Source organism: Sinocyclocheilus rhinocerous, unplaced genomic scaffold (genome assembly GCF_001515625.1).
Source record: "Sinocyclocheilus rhinocerous isolate Xijiao unplaced genomic scaffold, SAMN03320098_v1.1 scaffold2612, whole genome shotgun sequence".
NCBI classification, from domain to species: domain Eukaryota; kingdom Metazoa; phylum Chordata; class Actinopteri; order Cypriniformes; family Cyprinidae; genus Sinocyclocheilus; species Sinocyclocheilus rhinocerous.
In genome coordinates this window covers 378170-382266 of record NW_015648580.1, presented here as the reverse complement: position 1 = coordinate 382266, position 4097 = coordinate 378170, and positions in this window count along the sequence as shown.

Here is a 4097-nt window from a genome sequence, read left to right as displayed (position 1 = left end):
AGTCTATTGTGATGCTAATGGAAGCCGGAGACCCTCGAGTCATCTATCACGCGTGACAGGGAAACAGGGGCATTGTGTCTTGTACTGCACACGGGAGAAGGGCTGCTGTCTCCACAGGTCTCATCGGGAGAATATCAAACCCAAAGAATTCATGCTTTTGTGAAAGATTGTCCATAGTGACTGTGGAAGTACTACTCAATAATTACACTACCCCAAATTACGAGCAACCAAACACGTTCATCTTTATTCAAATGTACTCCCCAAAAACCATATATGCTAATACGCAATTCATAACATTCAACATTAACAGTTTGTCTTTGTGTATTTTAACTAGCAATAGATTTGATAACATTGCCCAGTTGGTTTGCATTTTTTGACCAATTGATTAAAAAAAGTGGCTGATGAAAGTCATTTGTTCAGAAGACGAACAAGAATGCTTTATTGCACAAGTTTGAAATCTCACAGGAATTAATTTTAAGAATGATCAAACTTCATGTTTTAGTTCCTTTCTGCTGTGACAATTGACAGATTCAGTTTGTGGCCTATTGAGGATTAATGCTAGATTTGGATGGGTTGAAGTGAGCCTTTATGTGAGAAATCACTCACTGCTTGCTGGCTGTATGGCCACGATCCAGCATCCACTGACATCATAGTTGTCCAACCGGCCAGATGTGAGTGCGGTCAGGCCTGCGTTAAACAAATGTGGTACAACAGGAAATGAGTCCTTTAAAAAGCTCTGAGAAAAAAAGTGATGTGTTTTTAGCAATCAAATAACATAACCAAAGCCATTAAAAGGATTTAATATGCTATACCTATAAATGAGGACAATGTTTATGGCATGGGGTCTGAGCCGAGCTGCAGGATTTTGCTTTGATTAAATCATCTTTGCTATGACATGCTGGCAGGAAGGATGATGGGGGCTTTATTTGCTTCACCCCCTCGGTGTGGAATCAATGGCAATTTTATGCTGCCTTTTTAAATGATATAACACACTCCTGCTGTAGAGGCTCTTTGGCTCCTGTGGAGTGCTATCTGTGAGGGGCTGGGAGGATGCTAATGGAAGGGCTGGTGTTGATGGTTTCATCTCAGTTAGACCTGTAAGGAGGAGGACACTGCCACGTGTTGCTGAAAAAAAAAACAACTCATACCAGCTTTAGGTGGTCAAGCTCATTTTTGGGACTTGAAATCCTGGTTAGATGCTGGTTAGTATCTCTAACCAGCTGATCAATATGGTCTAACAGGTTCATCAAATCATTGTCCAGTTAATTAGCCAACTTGACCAGACTGAAATTTGAAAAAAAAAAAAAATTCTACAAACAACGCTGTATTTGCTGAAATTTTCGGTACGAATACGTGTACCGTTACATCCTTAATATATATAAATACATAAATAAATATATATATTTCTGTATATATTTTTTTTCTTTATGTATATAGGCTAAATGACTTTATAATTTATGAACATTTCAAGTTGAAGATGAAAGGTGTCATTGTGAGCTGAGAAAAGATATTGAGTCTTGACACATTAATGGTGATTAGTAGTTTGAAAGTCCACTGCTGCTAGGGTGTTTTGGCAACTCTGAGAAACAGCCATAAAACACAGAGAAAATGCTTGCTGTGCTGAGCCATTTGAGAGCAGCCCAGATGAGGCAATGAAACCTCATCCAAATTAAAAAGTGTGATACAGCATTGTGAGGTGAGAGTGGTAAAGTGGGCTGCAGCAGGGGGTCATGGGGGGGAGTAGTGGCCAATGCAGCAGCTGTGTAAACCTCCTCAGTTCAAGGAGGGGATGCAGGAACCAAGGAATGGACGGATGTAAGAAGAGGGTGAACTCTTGTTCCAGGACTGTTAATTGCTCTCTGGCTTAGCTAACGTCCAGCTACAGTCACACTTTGGCTCCAGACTGCAAAATTATCAAAGACACACCCTATTCAGGGAAAGCCTTCAACGGCCAGAGTCTGTTGGTGCATATCTGTGAAGTCTGAGCAGGGGAGGATGAGTTAACGTCTAAATTGAGGTGGGAGTGCTGACAGCTCTCAGTAGGGAGCGGGGAGGGAGTCCACTTTTCTTTCCTCTGAGGGAGTTGGTGCAAAGGGGGGAGATGCATTCCTAATTGAATGAAGAGTCAGCTGGAGGACAATCCTAGAAAGAGGGGTGCCGGCAGGCCCCACTGAGTGGCTTCTGCTGTTTTAGGAGCTATTGATATGGACTCTGGTGTCTTTGAAATTAAGGGAAGCCTTTTCCTACTCAAGAGAACGGATTTCTTCTTTGCCCGGTGCTCTGCTTTTTAGTCAGGCCATAAATACCTAATCCTTTCCCTGCTGTTTTGACTGACAACTGGAGAACTCTTGCTAGAGTTCACATCCTCCCCGTTCCCACCCACTGCTCTGCCGTCTTCCTCATGTATACCATATTGCTGAATGAATATATTCGCCATGAATATCCACCACAAACGAGACTTTAAATTGAATTGGTGCATTCCTATGGACCTGTTCACACAAAGCGAAATATGCCAGATTCCCCTTTTTATTTCATTATTTTTATTATTATTATTCATAAATATTCTTATTGACTTGACTCATTAATGCAATATATGATAAAACAATCACAATTAGATTTTTGGGCAAATGTGTGCAGCCCTACTGCATATGAGTTTCAGTACCCAGAACTATTAATATTTTATTTTTTACATCTGAATATGAATTTTTTGTGCGTTGATCCAGAATCAGGGCTTCACAGTACAGCCACATACAGGGCACCTGTTCACACTCTTTTAGAATAAAACTGGAACACATATTACTTTAAAAAGTATTTTCTCTTATTACTGTCATTGGGGGGCAGCTTGTTTCCTGGGGTTTCAGGACCTCCAGTGTGTCCTTACCCTCTTTTTTGACTTTGCCAATGTTGTTTTGCATGGCAAACACAGGAAAGAAAGCATGCTGGCCAAGTCGCACTGAGCAGGGTTTTTTTCAAGGCGGTGAAAAGAATGAATTATTCAGCAGTAAGCATGCTTACAGCTGGCCGTTTGTAAGCTTTGATCTAGGAATCAGGCATCTGCATGAATGCCCTTATTGTCATGTTATGTGTACACAGTGTGTAAATTATTGAAAGTGGCGAGGCCCTGGCTTCATCTGGGAGAGATTACAGTGTTGGCATGCTGGGGAGGTGGGCTGGAACTGAAAATCCCCAGATGCTATTTATTTGTCCTGGAGGTCACATGATCTCCCGCCGTTGTTATAGCCTTATCAGAATGCCCTGCGTGAAGAAAGAGAGCTGCCCCTCCATTTAGCCTGCACATGTATTAAGCACGCATGTTGGAATCACATGCTCATTAGCCTCAGGCTGTGTTGGGGAGTGCTACCAATTGTTAGTACAGGGTCTTCGTAGAGGGAGTTTGTACGGTTTCATATAGACATCTCAATATTGCCACATGTGTACGTGTTTGTGGGTATTTCCAGAATTTGGTCTTCAAAGGATTCGGTGCCCAGTTGGGGCTTTTCAGAGTTATGTGGACACTTTGACATTGCTGATGATCACATAGTTAAAGGCATTGAATGAAAATTCACCCTATCTATTTTCTAAATGCATGTTATAGATCTTATTAAGGATGCAGGGCTTCTCCAATCATTTAATCCACTTGAACTTGCCCCAGCAAACTCATGCTTATCTTCCTACACTTTTGAGTGCAATGCCCACATACCCAAATCCAGTTAACAACTGATGAATAGAACCAAATATTTTATTTTTGGATGATCTGTTACACTTGGATGCAGGTCACAATAGAATAAAAAATCTGTTGTAGTGTTATATCACAACTTAAAAGTCTGAAATACTTATTTTGAATAAGTAATTACTTTATACTTTGTAATTACTAAGTAATTACTTCACAACCATATTTGGAATTTTTTCTTACAAATCGTGTTCAGCACTGACTTGTGGGCGTGTTCGCATCATTACCTCATTTGCATAATTTATTTAGCGAGTGCTAAAACGTACACAGGACATGCAAAGAAAAACTAATAACAGCAGGTGCAATTCATTCTTTACGATTCCCCTTGGTTTTAAAGCTCATGAGGATTTTGCTGACAGAAAGGAAA